Below are 18,248 nucleotides of genomic sequence, written 5' to 3'. Positions count from 1 at the left end.
GGCCCTTTTCTCCTCTTGTGTTTCCCACCTAGAGAAGTTCCTTTAGCAGTTGTTGTAGAAGTGGTTTGGTGGTGCTTAATTCACTTAGCTTTTGCTTGTCTGTAAAGCTTTTGATTTCTCCAGTGAATCTAAATGAGATCCTTGCCAGGTAGAGTACTCTTGGTTGTAGGTTCTTCCTTTTCATCACTTGAAATATATCGTGCCACTCCCTTCTGGCTTGTAGAGTTTCTGCTGAGAAATCAGCTGTTAACCTTATGGGAGTTCCCTCGTATGTTATTTGTCATTTCCTCCTTGTTGCTTTTAATAATTTTTCTTTGTGTTTAATTTTTGTCAGTTTGATTACTGTGTGTCTTGGTGTGTTTCTCCTTGGGTTTATCCTGCCTGGGACTTTCTGCACTTCCTGGTCTTGGGTGGCTGTTTCCTTTCCCATGTTAGGGAAGTTTTCAACTATAATCTCTTCAAATATTTTCTAGGGTTCTTTCTCCGTCTCTTCTCCTTCGGGGACCCCTATAATGCGAATGTTGGTGCGTTTAATGTTGCCCCAGAGGTTTCTTAGGCTGTCTTCATTTCTTTTCATTCTTTTTTCTTTAGTCTGTTCTGCAGTGGTGAATTTCACTCTTCTGTCTTCCAGGTCACTTATCCATTCTTCTGCCTCACTTATTCTGCTATTGATTCCTTCTAGTATAGTTTTCATTTCAGTTTTTGTATTGTTCATCTCTGTTTGTTTGTTCTTTAATGCTTCTAGGTCTTTGTTCAACATTTCTTGCATCTTCTTGATCTCTGCCTCCATTCTTTTTCTGAGGTCCTGGATCATCTTTGCTATCAGTATTCTGAATTCTTCTTCTGGAAGGTTACCTATCTCCACTTCATTTAGTTGTTTTTCTGGGGTTTTATCTCATTCCTTCATCTGGTACAGAGTCCTCTGCCTTTTCATCTTGTCTGTCTTTCTGTGAATGTGGTTTTCGTGCCACAGGCTGCAGGATTGTAGTTCTTCTTGCTTCTGCTGTCTGCCCTCTGGTGGATGAGGCTATCTAAGAGGCTTGTTCAAGCTTCCTGATGGGAGGGACTGGTGGTGGGTAGAGCTGGCTGTTGCTCTGGTGGGCAGAGCTCAGTAAAACTTTAATCCACTTGTCTGCTGGTGGGTGGGGCTGGGTTACCTCCCAGTTGGTTGTTTGGCCTGAGGCGACCCAACACTGGAGCCTACCTGGGCTCTTTGGTGGGTCTAATGGCGGACCCTGGGAGGGCTCCCGCCAAGGAGTACTTCACAGAATTTCTGCTGCCAGTGTCTTGTCCGTGCAGTGAGCCATAGCTGCCCCCTGCCTCTGCAGGAGACCCTCCAACACTAGCAGGTAGGTCTGGTTCAGTCTCCCCTGGGGTCACTGCTCCTTCCCCTGGGTCCCGATGCGCACACTACTTCGTGTGTGCCCTCCAAGAGTGGAGTCTCTGTTTCCCCCAGTCCTGTCAGAGTCCTGCAGTCAAACCCCAGCAGCCTTCAAAGTCTGATTCTCTGGGAATTCCTCCTCCCATTGCCTGATCCCTAGCTTGGGAAGCCTGACGTGGGGCTCAGAACCTTCACTCCAGTGGGTGGACTTCTGTGATATAAGTGTTCTCTAGTTTGTGAGTCACCCACCCAGCAGTTATGGGATTTTATTTTATTGTGATTGTGCCCCTCCTACCATCTCATTGTGGCTTCTCCTTTGTCTTTGGATGTGGGTCTCTTTTTTGGTGAGTTCCAGCGTCTTCCTGTCGATGATTGTTCAGCAGTTAGTTGATTCTGGTGCTCTCGCAAGAGGGAGTGAGCGCATGTCCTTCTACTCCACCATCTTGAACCAGTCTCCTCAGTGTTTCCTTTTATAGTAAGACACCACTTGTGAATAGCACACCCATCCGTCCTGCAGAAATTCGTTGGGCATCAGTGTAGTAGTACATAATTCATAAGCCAGGGACTGATTACGTATTGCCCAAAAGCCTGCATTACAGTTTGCCAGGTCTCCTTTGCTGAGCCACCCTGCGCGTGGGCTCCCTGCCCTGGTGCTGCGGTGACTGCAGAATGTTAAATCAATGCCCTTGTTCGTTGTTTCTGGCTCCTTTCAGCTCAGAGCCAGCGATCTGGGCGGTAGTGCTAGCAGTTTCCAGAAGGCGCTGGGGCATGCTCAGAGCATTTTCCTGCCCTGGAGCGCTGCAGAGTTCAGGGCTTTTCAGGCGAGCGAGTTCTATTCCAGTGGGTGTCATGTTTTGCTTTTCTTTCATTCTGTGCCAAATATCATAGCAACACTAACAACTCTGCAGGTGCGTTTTGTACTACTTTTGTACTAATGCTAATACTGGTATTAAAATGACTTTTTCTTCTCTAGAAATGTAATTTTTAGCATTTTCTAGGTTTCGACATGCAATGTATGTGACAAGTCTTGGAGCTGTCCCACATTAATGGCACTCAGCTGGGACTAAATGCTCCTTTACACAGTGGCTTCTGTGTTCTCAAATCTAGCCTGGGTTTTATTTCTGCAGAGATTTATCTTAGATATCCTTAACTTGTAAAAGTCCTAGAATTATACTCAAACAGTTCCACTGCCCAACTTTATCCACCAAGCTGTGGATTTTAAAATTGAATTGAGAACATGGATTCCATTCTCTGAGCGTGCAGTAATAAAGCACATAGAATACATATGTATGTATGTGCTTGTGTGCTCATTTTCTGTCTCCTTCAGACAGAATATAAGCTCCAGTAAGAGACCTTGTCTGTTTTATTCTGGCTGTGTCCCCGGCACTGGCATATAGGAAGTGCTCAGTAATTCTGCAGAGTGACTGAGTGGGCGGCATCTCTCCGCAGGTAGATGTCTTTGCTGCTTCAGCAGCTGCTCCGAGTGGGGGGCGCCTGCCTGGGGCCGGGACGCAGAGGCTGGTTCTCAGTGCTTGCCCCTCCTGTCCTCACTGCTGACCCCTCCTTTCCTGCTCAGGCATCTGGCACCTTTCTGACCCCCTGGCCTTCGCTGTCTCGGCTGCTACCCCACACTGCTCCCTCTGATGAGATTGTTTGTTTGTTTTTCTTTCCCTTTCTTCCACCTGTCCTTTCAGGATAATTAGATTACTTTATCCATAAAACGGGCTCTTCAAAATGCAGTAACTATTTTGGAAAAGAATTAAGGTTATTTCCAAACACACTTTAAGATCTAACCAAGAAGGGAGCAAATCAGGACAGGGGCTTAGTTAAGCGGACAAGGAAGGGTGTTGGCATCCTATGTAATGATGTCGTCAGGGGGCAAGGAATTGCGAGAGAGTGAGGACAGAGGGAGAGAATGCAGTGGACACAGGGTCCCGCTAACAAGTGACTGAAGCCTGAACTGTGCACCAGGTGCTCTCCTAGACGCCGGGACAAGACAAAGTCCGTATTCTCACAGGATGTTCATCCTAGATCACTGCTGTCCAGAGGAAACAGGACGAAAATCACAAATGCAAGCCACATGTGGAAGTTAAACTTGTCTAGTAGGCACACTGACAGAGTAAAAAGACGTAAATGAAATTGATTTCAGTATTAAATTGTGGGTAACCCAATATATTGAGTTAATCCAAAATTTATTGTTTCAACATGTAATCAATATAAAAATCACTGGTGAGATCCTTTACCTTCTGTCTTTTTGCTAAGTCTTCAAAATCCAGTGTGTGTTTTACACTTGTAGCACTCCTCAGTTCAGACCCGCCGAACCCCAAGTGTTGCTAGAGGTTACCGTGCTGGACGGTGGTGTCCTAGACAGTAAACAAGTAAAGACAGAAAGATATACGAAGTATTAATGCATTTATAAATACTATAATTTTAGTATTGAGTGCTGTGACCTATTATGAAGTACTCAGAATAGTGAGGGTGTTGTGAAGGGAACAGAAGGAAGGAGGTCGGGCGATAGAGGATCAGGGGCTACTTGGTTGGGAGAGGGCAGGGGGGCCTGTCTGGAGCTGACACCCGAGCAGAACCTGAGAGAGTGAGGGACAGTCCTGCTAATAAGGTTGGACAGCACAGGGCTTCCGGGGTGGAGGACCCACAGGAACAAAGGCCCTGAGTCAGGACCAGTGGGCGCGTTCAAAGTGGCGGGTGTGGAGGGGGCAACAGAAGGGTTAGATTGGGGGGGTGGTGCTCAGAGCTGTCGGGGTAGGGCCGGACCCGTGGAACCTTGCAGGCCAGGCAAGGAGCTTGTTTCTGGAGGATGTGAATCCGTGCTCCTGTTTCCTAGGTGCTCCCAGCTCTTCCATGTCAAAGGATGCTGTCTTAGGCCTTAACCCTTAAATGCAGCCGTGTGTGTGCCTTCTGTCAGTTTCCCTGAGGGTTTCTTTGTACAGCAACTGCCATGAATCCTCTGTGATTGGACATGGGGACACCTTGTCTGGGGTTTGAGAGCGTCACATGCCAACGCACCTGCTTAAAGGCATTTTCTCCCTGCAGGTGTCACAAGTCACCGTCATGCCCGCTGAATGTATCTATTCCACACATATCACGATCATGCTTTAAAAGGGTTATAAATGTGCCTCAGCCTTTCTCTAGGATCAGATGTTTGGAGAGGTTTTCCTCTTCCTTAACAGAGGAAGGCAGCTCTTGTCTGCGCTGCTGACCAGCTCAAGTCCCGGCACTCTGAACACACACTGGTGTTTGCAGCGCTGCCTAAGGGCAGAGCCTCCCCTCTGCCACCACCACGCCCCCCGCCCCTGCCCCCGGCTGTGCATCTGCGGCTCTGAGGCTGCAGCGCGCATCCCTGCAAGGCTGACTTTCTGCTGCAGCCCCTTCCGCTCTCCCTGTGGACCCCTCAGTATTTACAGATGTGTTCTCCCTTTCCCAGCCCCTTCCCTTGCAGCGCCCTTCCGCACCAGCCCCAGAAGCTCTGAGCTTGCCTGCTGGCCTCTGGGGTTGGGAGGCCGGGGTGCTGTTGTCACTTCCTCTGCTGAGCAGGTTCTGACCCGTGCTCAGGAGGCCGCCAAGTCATGCTTGTCACTCTCGGGAAGTGATTTAAGATCTTAACTGGGCTACGCGCTCCCCCATCTGGGTTCCTGTTACAACAGGTGGGGGGGCTGCTGGCGATGTGAAAACAACTTCTTTTGACCTCAAAAAAGAAACTCTAAGTGTTACCACCCCTGTAATAGCTTTGCCTGACCGGTGGCTCCCTTCCGACCCAAGCTGCCCGGTGCCTGATCTGACCCAGCGGTGCTCCTTCACCGCTGCGCCGGGTAGGGGCTGCAGTGACGCCACCGACTCTTCTGGGTTAATCTCTAAATCAGCTCAGGAGAGTTTTAACTTAGAGAGAGAACCACACGTTGTTTTCAGCATTTTTGAACTTGATCCTCGTGGTCGCTTCAGGTGCAAGGGTGTCTGGGAAATGTCTGGTGGTTGCCGTGAGCTGGCAGTCTTTGCACAAATGTGGGTATAAAACGTCCTGTGCATCACAGCTGCACAGTGGGTGAGCCAGGTGGTCTGAAAACTGAAACAAGTGTATTGGCTCGGCCAAAAGGTTCGTCGATTAGTGAATACGGTGTTCAATACAGTTCTTGGTGAAAATGAAAAATCTTTTATTTTTACTTAAAACCGAACGAATTTTTTTTGCCAACCCAATACTTGTTTTCAGAGGGACACTCTGCCTTTTCAGTTACTTTGCCAAAGCGTTGAAATCCCAGCTTCTGAGAGTCAGGAGGGACATGAGAGTCCTGGCTTTCTGGTGGTTTCTTTTTTTTACATCTAGATCTCTGACCCCTTTGTAATTTGTTCTTATGTATGGTGTGAGCTGCAGATCTGGTATCTTCTTTCAAACAACTAATCAGTTTCTTTGTTAAAAAGTCCTTTTTTGCCCCAATGACTTGAGACGCCACGTTTATCAAATGCCAAATTCCTACATGTGCCTGGCTCTATTTTTGGACTTTCTGTTCTTTTCCACGGATCCTTCAGTCATTTGTGCGCCGATACCACACTGTCTGAAAAGCTTGCTTCAGCGTCTGGTCAGGCGTTCTTGCCTGTCAGGCGTTCTTGCCTATCAGGCATTAAATTTGATTCTTGCATTTTTAAGGTTAAGAGCTTTCGTATCAGTTGTCTAACTTCACAAAGAAGCTTGTTGCTATTTTTGTTGGGATTGTTTAAACTTTATAAATTAATTTAAGGAAAACTTAATTTTACGATGATGCCATTCTAAGAACAAGGAATGTCTTTTCATTTGTTCACATCTATTTTCCGTGTCTTTCGAAGGTGTTTAATGTAGGTTTTGCATGTTTCTTATTAAGTTTATTCCTAAATATCTTATCTTCTTTGTTGTTATTATAAAAGGGATTTTATCTTCCTAATGTCCTCGGAGATATATATTTAAGGCTGTTGATTTCTGTGTGCTAATTTTATCTTTTGTGCATTTGCTTTATTGCAGGCTAGTGGTTATAATAAAATTAGTTCTATTCCACATTATTGGTTCATAATTAGAAATACATGAACAAAACAGATACCATCTCCCCAAGTCTTCTATGGCTAAACAATTAAACTGTCTATGTGCTAATTTTAGAGCCTGTCTTACAGTTTTTTGTTTTGTTTTGTTAAAAAAAATCAGCATTTTTCAACCTAAGAGCCACCTAAGGAACATTTTCAAGTAGAGATGCTGAGGCTCCCTCCCCTGTCCGAGGTTGCAGAGAATGTCAGGAAACGAGGGGAGTTCAGGTGGCACTCTGCTCCCTTGGTCAGAACCCACTGATTAAGACCCAGAATGTGAGGAGCTCAGATCCACGAGTCAGAGAGAGTGGGGCTGGGCTGAGTAATGGGTTCACCCGCTGCTTGAGTGATTGCATTTCCCCAGGAGAAGGAGGGAAGAACTACCTCTCAGCAGTGGGAATCGGGGCATCCACATGCAAGATGCAGAGACAGTTTGCATGAAAAGGGCAGCAGGCCCAGAGGCTGGGCAGAACTGAGCAGCAGCCGGGAGGCCAGGGCTCCCGAGGGTCAGAGAAGTGGGTACCTCGGAGTGAGCCCCAAAGGGGACGATGACAGTGACTGTAGACCCCCATGGTTACTTATTTATTTACAGGTTTGTGTTTGAACTTCAGGTGCAGAGGACTGGGCCGAGAGTACCCCTCATTTCATGCTACTTACCATGCCTGGTTTTTTCTTCTTGCACTTTATTTACATTTTTCTTCTTTACTTATTATTTTATTGTTTGCTCTTTATTATTTTTATTACTTCTTTCTCTCATTTATCATTTTCTGTATCTCTGCATCCTCTCCCGATTCTCCTTCCAAGCAAATACAACTTTTCTATTCTGAATATGTAGCTCATGATTGCAAACTATGTTTGGGGTGCCTGTGTTTTTAAGTACATATAAATGGAAGTGGGTTATAGATTTCTGTTTTTCACTTTGTTTACTAAGTGCTCTGCAGGTGTTTCTGTTACTTTGGGTGTGTCTGGCCATTGCTTTGAATTCTGCATAACCTTCTGTGATTGGTCCACTGCCCCAGCAACGGCGCTCAGGGAGCATGGATGGCTGCCCACAAAGGGTTGTGCTGCCCCCTCTGGAGCTGTGTGAGAATGGGACTGGGAGGTGCCGGCCGGGGGTGCGAGGCTGTCCACTCCCACCAGCCGGGTGCAGCTCTCCTGCAGCCCCTTCCTGAGCCCAGCCTTCTCTCGTTGCCAGGCTGACACAGGCTTGTACAGAGTGATGTGTCGATGTTATTTAGTTGTGCATTTCTCTGATTACTGATGATTTTGAGCATCTCTTTGATACACTTGTTAGCTTTTTGGTATTCTGTTTCTGTAAATCCCCTGTTTATATTCTCTGCCCACTTTTTTCCCTCTTAGGCCAGTTGACTTTTTCTTGTTGATTTTCAAGAGTTCCTTGTGCCTTTTATAAATTAATCCCTAATTTGTCTTTGGTAAATATCTCCACCTTGTCCTTGTCTTCCCCTGTTTGTCCTTGGTGTCCTTTGTCGAACGGAAATCCTTAATTTTGATGTAATCAGATTCTTTTTTTTTTTTTTGTCTTATGGTTTGTATTTTTAAAATTTGCTTTAAGATGCCTTCCCTACACCTAGGGTAACAAAGACATTCTCTGGTATTTTCTTTTAAAGTCTGTCTCTCACTGTTGGGTCTATAACTCGTGTGGTATTAGGTAGAAATTCAGCTTTATTTTCCAGTACTATTTACTAAACCCTCTGCCACCTCTAGTTCTTGCTCTATTGTGGAGAGAAATTGGTGATTCAACTACATTCATATCAGGGTTGAAAATATAATTAATTGTACTCAGTGTCCCTTAATTGAAGCCACTCATTCTGCTCTTTTGGTTCTTCTTAATGAATCCCTTTGTTTTAAAAGCTTCAAGCCCTTTTAGATGTTGAGAGGTTAACAGCTGGATCCTGGTAGACTAGGGTTGCCAGATTCAGCAATTAAAAATACAGGACGCAAAACAGTTCCATTTGAATTTCAGATACACAATGAGTAAAAACAGGAATTCTACTAAAAATTTAAAAATATTACGTGGGGGACTTCCCTGGTGGTGCAGTCGTTAAGAATCCGCCTGCCAACGCAGGGGACACGGGTTGGAGCCCTGGTCTGGGAGATCCCATTTTCCGCGGAGCAACTGGGCCCGTGCGCCACCACTCCTGAGGCTGCTCGTCTGTGAAATGGGGCTAATTGAAGAGCTCCCCCTTCCTAAGGTTGTGGTGAGCGTTACATAGGCCTGTAGACACAGAATATCAACCCGGAGCCTAAGCGGTGGGTGTCATCAGGCCTTACCATCCCTATTCGTGACTTAATTTCCATCCCCTGGGGGATGAGGTCCTGGGGACTCAGGAGAAACACAAGGTTATTTGCATGGTGTCTCCACAGAGTCTCCTGCAGGTGAAGAGGCTAGTCTTCTAGGCTCTGCATTTTATTCTATTTTATTTTATTGGCCGAACCACACAACTTGCGGGATCTTAGTTCCCTGACCAGGGATTGAACCCACGCCCTCGGCAGTGAAAGTGCGGAGTCCTAACCACTGCACGCCAGGGAATTCCCTAGGATCTGCATTTTAGTCCTTCAGAAAAATAAGTGAATAAAATTCAACTAAATGCAGAGTTGGCTGTCTCCATTTGCCATTAGACAGTCTTATTAAGGGGCAGGAATCCTAGGAATATGTCTGTATCTGTGTTTTGGAGATTGTTCGGTGCCACAGACTAAATGTTTGTGTCCCCCACACCACCACCACGCCCAAGTTTGTATGTTGCAATCTATCTCCCAACGTGATGGTATTAGAAGCTGGGGCCAGGGACTTCCCTGGCCGTCCAGTGGTTAGGGCTCTGTGCTTCTACTGCAGGGCCCATGTGCCACAACTACTGAAGCCTGCACGCCTAGAGCCCATGCTCCACAGCAAGAGAAGCCACCTCAGTGAGAAGCCCGCACACCGCAACGAAGAGCAGCCCCCGCTCGCCGCAACTAGAGAAAGCCCGCGCACAGCAACGAAGACCCAGTGCAGCCATAAATAAATAAATAAATAGGGAAAAAAAACAGGTCTTTGATTGCAAGCAACAGAAATCAAATCTGGCTGACTTAAGCCAAAAGGGCCTTTATTGGAGCCCTGTTGGATCCACTCACAGGATGCACCAGAGCCTGGAAGCTTGGAAACCACAGATCAGGGCCCACGACGTGCAACAGGCATCCTGCAGCAGGAACTAACTCCTCCCCACCCCCCAGCTACCATGCCCAGAAAGCATAGGTGTGAGTGAGCTCTGCCTGTACCTTCCATCCCATGTCACTCTGTGCAAGGGTCTGGGAGCCTCCAGTGGCCTTCCTTGGGCCCTGGACCAAACCGTCTGGAGGGAGGCACACACTTTGATTGACAGTGGCCCCAAGAATTTACACAGTGGTGGAGAATTCCTTAAAAGGAAATATAACTGTTGTTGGAAAAGAGAAAGTGTTGCTTGGTGGTCAAAAAACAAATTAGAGAAAACAAATGTCCACAGAGACCTCTTGTGGACTTGAAGGAAATGAGCGGGGGAAGGTCTGACACTGCCTGTGGCAGCATGTGGGTGAGGGACCCCAAGCATCATAATCCCTGGTTTCCAATTGCTTTTTATACCGGAAACACTAAGAATCCACTGGGAATGAAAGCAGGTGATGTAAATTGTACCCAAGATGCAAAAGGAGCAGCCTGGGCCCTGTTCTGTACTTGACCGCCAACTTGCTGTGCAACCTTGGGCAAGTCACCTCACCCCTCTGGTTTCAGTTGTTTCATCTACAGAATGGTGGCTTTAGAATGGATGATGTCTAGGACAGCTTTCAGTTGTAAAATCCTTCCTTAAGCTCACCAGTTTTGCTTGACGTACAGGGAAGTGTACATTTAACATTGTATACGGTCACACGATTTCCTAAGACACAGGTTCTCAGGCGTGTGGTATTTACAAAGGCAATTTGGAGAGGGAGTGTTGATGCTGTGTTACAAATAATAATAATAATAAAAGAATATAGCTCACACGTAAAGCATTTACTGTATGCCCAGCATTGTTCTCAGCATTTTAATGTGTCAGTTCATTTAGTCCTCACAGCCATTCTGTGAAGCAAGTAATATTACCACATTCCTTTTACTGATGAGGACACTGAGGCACAGAGAGGCTAAGTAACTTGCTCAAAGGCACAGAGCCTGAAAGTCCAAGAGCTGATTAAGACCCCAGGGTCTATGCCCATAACAAGCCTCTCTGACCAAAATCAGCCAGATGAAAACAGACGAGAAAATATGACGTTGTTTAGAGATGCTGTGCACCGTGCCTCCCCGCAGACTGCCTTGAGTGTCTGGAAATGTCCGTACCTGTGCACCGTGCCTCCCCCCAAATTGCCTCGAGTGTCTGGAAATGTCCATACATCTGCAGCGCTGTCTGCAGTTACTCAGCCGTCACTGGACTTTCCCTGCCTGAACGTAACCACGACCTCATTTGCCTTCAGAGGCCAACCTTCAGCACTAGGGGAGTGGCATCTATTTCCAGTGAAGTTGAAAAGACATTTTTAAAATAAAAATAGATGTGTGTTACCCACCACTGTTACTTGCTAGCGGAGTCCGTTTTACTTGTACTTAGAATGACCCTGACGGAATATTTTTCGGTGTGTATAACCTTAACTGCTCCATTAACCAGATTAGTCAGTGGAAGCATTTCTCCTTTACTGCTGAGTGCAAATCTCATTACAGTGATTGGGCCCGGTTACTAATTGCTGACATTGTGGACTTGCCAAACGCATTTAAAGGGGGTGGCATGTGGATGGGAACCTGCGTTTTCATCTTTGTGGATCTGATTGGACTTAATGGCCTTTCCCAGTAGGCCTGGCCCTGGTGCTTAAATATATAGCAAAAATAGCCCTCCTCAGATGACTTTCTGAGAATGACCTTGGAGACCCTCTGTGCCGACCGTTATTCTGACCCACAGGAGGCTGAAGCCTAGCAGCAAGGTCTCGGGCTGGCGTGGGAGGAGCCTGAACCAGGACGCGCTGTCGGCAGGTAGAGGCCGAGCGCCTCCACCCCGGGGCTCCTCCCTGGGCGTCCCTGACTCACTCACGGCCACACCACTGACGTTGTAGCTTCGCCGTGTCTGTGGACCACATGCTCTGTATTTACTTCACTGTCTTTCTTTACATTAACTGGTGTTAAACTTCATTTATTTTAAAGGTTTCTTTAAATAGAAAATGAACTCTTGCCACAAATTTAAGGTAACCCTACAAATAAATGAATGAAGACAAAGCCAAGTGGTTAACTTCTAGGGACGCGTGGTTGCCTTTATCAGAAAGGGAGATGAGTGAGCCTTTACGGATGCATAAAAACCTAACGAAGAGTTTTCCTCAGAAAGATGCAGGCACTGAAGGGGATTTTCCCATGATGCAGCTGAGTGGCACTCAACCCCTGCCTGTGAGCACCTGCATCCATCCTCCCCAGAAACCTCGGCCCACATGGCAGTCTGTAGGAGAGGAAAGGACATGGGGTGCGGACAGATGGGGTTCAGGGGCTGCTTCTGCCTCCCAACATGTGGGCTGTGGCCAAGGAAAGGCAGTGCAGTTTCTTCAGCTGTCAAATTCCCCCTTTTAATTGAACCCCCTGTTTTGATTCCAGTGGATGTAACTGCTGTGGGAACCACACTAAAAGGATTAGAATTCCACTGTTTTGTCTTTCCTGCAGAACTCTCAGTGGTCAGGGAAAGCCAGGGATGTGCCTTGAGCGCCGTGCCGCCCTGCCGGTGTAGCCACCCTCAGTGTCCTCGGCAAGAGTCCGTGGAGGCGGAGTCACCTCAGGAGTTTCTCTGCACCCACACGCGTCTTAGGACTTCCACGTGCATTTAACACCCAGCAGCCCTTTCTCAACCATGGCCGTTAGTGGCCCCAAGTCTCCTATGCAGGAAGAATTGATGAAGAAGGAGCTTAAGACTTTATGGGAAAAGTAAAGAAGGGGGGCCAAGGCAGAAACGATGTTAGGGAATTTTAAACACACTTCAATAAGGCAGAACAACAGAATCAATATACTCTGTCATAGTAGCCCTAGGATTTTTTTTTTTTAAATGACCTTTTTAGCTACAGCTTTGGGTACATCCTATTAACCTGTTCGTTGTCATCTGTAAATTCTTTTTTGTAGATAGTGTATACACTACAGTGTTCCCTTTTCCTTCCTCCATCCAAATTTTCAGTGATTTTTAAAAAACGTTTACACTTGGAACTGTTGAATCCCACCTCCCAGGTCCCGCAGTGATGCCGGAGAAAGAAACCTGTGAGTGTGGAAGAAGGCACATGTAATGGGGGACCTGCTGTGTCACGAGTCACCCCAGGACTTAGGGCTTCAAACAGCCACCATCTATTCAGCTTATGATTCTGGGGGCTGGACTCAGCCAGTGGCGGTGGATGTTGGTCCCGGCCAGGCTCCCTCAGGCACTGTGGGCAGCAGCAGGTGAGCAGGGCACAGCTGCTTCTGGACAGGCTGCTTGTGAGCTGCGGAGCCTCTGTTTTCTCCACGTGTTCATTCTCCCTGCGCCTTGATAGTGGCTCCATTGAGCTGTCCAGGCGGGTTGACACAGCAGAGGGAAGGGAGAGGAAGCATGGCAGGTCTCTTGCAGTGGCTTGGAACAGGCTTAGAATGAGCACAGCATCATTTCCGCCACATTCTATTGGCCAGAGCAAGTCGTGGAGCCAGTCCAGATTCAAGGCAGGGGATCTGGACTCCATCTCTCCATGGGAAGAGCTGCACAGTTACAAATGCAGATGGCGTAGGGAGTGAGTGGCCCTTCACAGGGGCTGTTGATGCAACAAACCTCGACACCTGCTGAGCAGCAGTTTCACGGGCCCTGTCCTCACCGCCCACGCCCAGCAGCTGGTTCTGCCTCTTTAAGGAGCCACTAGAAATTCAGTTACTCTCACTGGCGTTTGGTGCCCTTGCATCTTAGCTCCTCCCTTCTTCCTCATAGATGTTTCCGGCATTTCCCACTCTCCTCAGACCTCAGAGTGGGTCTGGAAGGTCACTCGAGCACCTGCAGGGAGGTTACCCCTGGGGACAGGAGTGGGAAGGAGACTCACCATTCACTGATTACTTTTTGGTTCTCGCTGGCATTTTTCACACATGCACATATATTACCTTAACTTAGAAATCGTGAGGTTTTATTGTACCGGGCGCTGTGCTAAGTACTTGACCTGCGCTGTTCTATTCAGCCCTGTGAACTAGAAAGTAATCGTAATTATCCTCACTTTGTGGAGGCATAAAGAGGGTAAACCACCCGCCCAAGATCATGTCGCTGAAGTCAGCACAGCTGGGCTCTGCATCCAGGCTGTCTGGCCCCCGTCCGGCCCCCAAACCCATCGACTTCACCACTGTGCTCTTCTGCCCCTTCTTCACAGAAAATATCCTGAGACGGTTGTCTCCACTCGCTGCCTCACTCCCTTTCACTCACTTCATAATGCAGTTCGGGCTGTCTTCTGCCCTGATGAACCATGAACTGGGTTATCTCCAAGGTCACATGTGACCTCCCTGTCATCAAATCTATTGTGCACACCTCAGTCCTCTTGATTGATTTCTGGACAGTAGTATTAGACTCTGTTGGTCCTTTTTTCTTACCATATGCTGTACCTTTGGATTCTGAGATCACACCCTCCAGATCATCTTCCTCTGTCTCCATCACCTTTGCAAACTCCCCTCCCCCTCCCCTCCCCTCCCCCTACCCCCTTTTCCTTCCCCTTCCCCTCCCCCTCCTCCACATTTCTTGGACAAGTTACTCCATTCTCATGACCTCAATTACCAATTATTTCCAAATGCCTGAGTCTCATTCTGCACCTGCCCATCAGGCCTCTCCTTGGATGTCTCAGAGAACTCAAAATGTCTAGAATTACATGTCACCCCACCATCAACACCTACTCCCCCTCCTTTATGTTCCAACCCAGTAAAATAGACCAGAAACCTTAGGATTGGAGTTTTGGGAGGTGGGCATGGCAGAGGGGCTGGCAGATGGGCACATACATGCACCACCTGAAATAAAAACCCCAAGAGATGGGTTCAAAGGCAGAATGGAGGTGACAGAGGAAAGAATTAGTGAACTGGAGGATAGGACACTAGAAATTACCCACTCTGGACAACAGAGAGGAAACAGACTGGAAAAAAGTGAGCAGACCCTCAGGGACCTATGGAAATATAATGAAAGATCTAACATTTGTATCATCAGAGTCCCAAAGAGAGAGGAGAAAAGATGGTGGGGCTGAAAAAGGAACAGAAGAAATAATGGCTGAAAATGTCCTAGATTTGGCAAGAGACATAAAGCTATGAATCCAAGAAGGTGAACAAACCTCAGATGGTATATACTCTAAGAAATCCATGCTAAGACACATCATCACCAAACTTCTGAGAACTGAAGTCAAAGAAAAATCTTGAAAGCAGCAAGAGAGAAATGACATGGTGCCTGTAAGAGAAAAACAATTTGAATGACAGTGGATATCTGTTCAGATTCCATGAGGCCATAAGAGAGTGGCAAGACCTGTTTCAAGTCCTGAAAGAAAAGAACTATTAACCAGAATCCTATATCCAGCAAACATATCCTTCAGGAATGAAGGGGAAATCAAGACATTCTCAAATGAAGGAAAATAAAGAGAATTTTTTTCCAGCAGACCTACCCTCAAAAAATGGCTCAAGTAAGTTCTCCAAACAGAAAGAAAATGATAAATTGATCCTTGGAATACCAGGAAGGAAAAAAAGAACATGGTGAGCAAAAATACATGGAAATAAAATAGGTTTTACTTTTCCTCTCGAGTTTTCTAAATTATATCTGATGGTCAAAGCAAAACTTATAACACAGTCTGATCTGTTTCTCAGAGTACATAGAGGAACTATTTGACAAATGTAGTAGAAATGGGGGAGAGTGAAGGGACATAAGGAGATGTTAGGTTTTTGTAGTTCACTAGAACTGGTAAAATGATATCAGTGAACATGATATATGTGTACATATATGTATATATATGTAATATACATGCAATATATGCTCTCTCTATATATTTGCAGTACTAGAGCAACCACTGAAAGTCTATACAAAGAAATACACTCAAACACAGTACAGATAAATAAAAATGTATAGAATTATAAAACGACCCTGTTCCAGTAACCCACAGGAAGGCAAGAAAAATAAAACAGAAAAAGGAAAAAGAGAAATAACAGAAAACAAATAAAATGGTGGACTTAAGCCCTAACTTAACAATCGTTACAGTAAATGTTCTAAATATACCAATTAAAAGACAGAGGTTGGCAGAATTAATTTTTTTTAAATGAACCAACTATATGTTGCCTACAAGAAACGCCAAATATGATGATAGTCTATATGGAAAATCCCAAGAAGCTGCAAAAACGAACAACAGCAACAGACACCCTCCTACTAAGTGAGTTCAGCAAGGTCAGAGGATACAAGATGAACCTACAAAAATCAGTTGTCTTTCCACGCACTGGAAGTGAACACATGGAAACCGAGGTTAAAATTACATGACAGTTACAATTATTTGAAAAAAGAAAGATGTAAATGTGACAAAAGATGTATAAAACGTGTATACTAAAAACTATACGACACCGAGGGAACTCAAAGAAGACCTGAGTAAATGGAGTGACATACCAAGAAGAATCGACATAGTAACAATGTCATCAGCATAATTGATGTGCATGTTTAACACAATTCCTATCAAAATCCTACCAAGACTCTTTATAGATATAGACAAGCTTATTCTAAAATTTATATTGAAAGGTGAAGGAACTAGAAGAGCTAAAAAATGTATAAAATAAGCATAAAGTGGGAGGAACCAGTTTATCCAATTTTAAGATTTCTTAGATTGCTACAATAATGAAGACAGTGAGGTCCTGATGAAGAAATAGACACATAGATCAAAACAGAATGGAGAATCCAGAAACAGATCTAACAAGTTGGGCAGAGTGATTTTTGACAAAGTTGTGAAACAGTTCAGTGGGGGGCAGGGGAAGCCTTTTCAGCAAACTGGAGCAATTGGACATCAACAGACAAAAAACACAAAAAACAAAACTGATCTAAGTCTCACACCTTATACAACAGTTAACTTAGACTAGATCAGAGGCTGAAATGTAAAACATAAAGAGAAAAACATAGGAGAAAATCTTCAGATGTAGTACGAGGTAAAGAGTTTTTAGACTTGACACCAAAAGCAAACTCTGTAAGGTGAAAAATTGATAAATTGTATCATAAAAATTAAAAACTTCTGCTTTGCAAAAGACCACATTAACAAGATGAAAAGACAAGCTACAAATGGGAAAAATATGCAAATCATATCCAACAAATGATTAATATCTAAAATATAGAACTCTCAGGACTCAACAGTAAAAACTAAAACAAATAGAAACTAAAAAAAAATCCAATTAGAAAATGGTCAAAAGCCATGAAGAGGCATCCAGTAAATTAGATATACAGATGGCAAATAAGTACATAAATGATACTCAACATGAGCCATTAGACAAATGAAAATTAAAATCGCAGTGAGATACCACTATATATCTAACAGAATGGCAAAACAAAAACAAAGAAACAGTGAACGGTAAATGCGGACAAGGTTGATGAGAAAGTGGATCTCTCATACATTTCTGGTGGGAATATGAAATGGGACAACCACTCTGAAATACGTTTTGGCAATCTCTTAAGAAACTGAACATGCAGTTTCCATAGGGCCCAGCAATTGTACTCCAGGGCATTTATCCCAGAGACGTGCAAAACCTGCAGATGAATGTTTACAGAAGTTTTATTCGTAGTAGCCAGACACTGGAAACAATCCAGACGTCCTTCACCTGGTGAACTGGTTAAACCATGTGGCACGTCCATACCATGGGATGCTACATGACAACCTGGAAATGCTGAAAGAAGAAAGCGAATCCTAAAAGGCTACGTACTGTGCGATTCAATTTATAAAACTTCTTAAATTAGAAAAGCTTAGAGATGGAGAACGTCTTAGTGGCTACCAGGGCGCGTGGGGAGAGTGCGGATGGGAGAGCAGAGGGTGTGACTAAGAGGGCAACATGAGGGATCTTTGTGCAGTTGGAAGGTTATGTCAACATCCATATCCCAGTTGTGACATGGCCCTGTAGTTTTGCAAGATGTTATCTCTGGATTAAAGGGTACACAGTATCTCTCTGTATTATTTCTGAATTGAATCTACGTTTATATAATTGAATAATCGAGCCTACAATTTTCTCAAAATAAAAAGTTTAATTAAAAAAAAAAGCCAGATACGGAACAGCACAATCCCACTCTCTTAACTCCCAGTGTGGGTGCTGACCAACCCCCGTGCTCTCGTTTACGTTGGTAACCAAACTAGGAGCGACTCTTCAAGCTCTTAACCATCACTTCCACTGGGGTTCTGCTGAAGACTGTCCCCCAAACTTTCACAGTGTGTATTCAAAATCATGAGATGCTGGAGCTGGGAAAATGTGAAACAACTGCATACAGGGGACTCGGTGGGCTTTGGGTCCCCCACAGTGTCCATTGGACCCCAATGGCCACTCCTTGAATAAATTCTAATCCAGGTGCTTGCAGTGTGACAGCCTCCACCTCCGGGCTCTCTGCTCTGAGATGGCTGCTGCAGACTTGGCGTGCCTGGGTCCTGTCACTTAGCCACCCCTCTCCGCAGCCCTTACACCCAAGCGGCTTCTCAACGGCTTCTCTCGTTGTATTTCTTAATTTGGAGCACAGGCCTTCAGCAGCCTGGGTCCCCCCCCTCAAGACGTGTGACCCTGAGATGGGAGTTTCTGGAGGACAGTGGT

This window comes from Phocoena phocoena, chromosome 10 (genome assembly GCF_963924675.1).
Source record: "Phocoena phocoena chromosome 10, mPhoPho1.1, whole genome shotgun sequence".
Lineage (NCBI taxonomy): Eukaryota > Metazoa > Chordata > Mammalia > Artiodactyla > Phocoenidae > Phocoena > Phocoena phocoena.
This window is presented reverse-complemented; position numbering follows the sequence as displayed.